Genomic DNA, 345 nt, shown 5'->3' with positions numbered 1-345 from the left:
TCTCTACTATCCAAATACATAGACATTATGCCGTGGTCCCTTCCTCCACCCCCATTAGCGAAAATGTCTTGGCCCCTATAGCAGTGGAGGGGGGGGGGGCATGAAAAATCACTATGGTGTCTAATATTACCGTCTCCCCACCCCCTCAGTGGAAGACAAGTATCCTCCATACACGTTCGACGTTCTGACGTACATACGTACTGGCCTCTTTGTTGCCCAGGGCGGGGCTTGGGTGGTAGCAGTCCTCTATGGGGGGATTGCAGAGGGCACAGTCCTCTTGCAATTGACTATGTATTGACCAATTCTCTGTATATCATTCGTAATTTATCCCGTAATTTCCCTGGT

The sequence above is a fragment of the Penaeus monodon genome, chromosome 27 (assembly GCF_015228065.2).
Source record: "Penaeus monodon isolate SGIC_2016 chromosome 27, NSTDA_Pmon_1, whole genome shotgun sequence".
NCBI lineage: Eukaryota > Metazoa > Arthropoda > Malacostraca > Decapoda > Penaeidae > Penaeus > Penaeus monodon.
The sequence above is the reverse complement of the archived record's forward strand: the minus strand, read 5'-3'. Positions refer to the sequence as shown.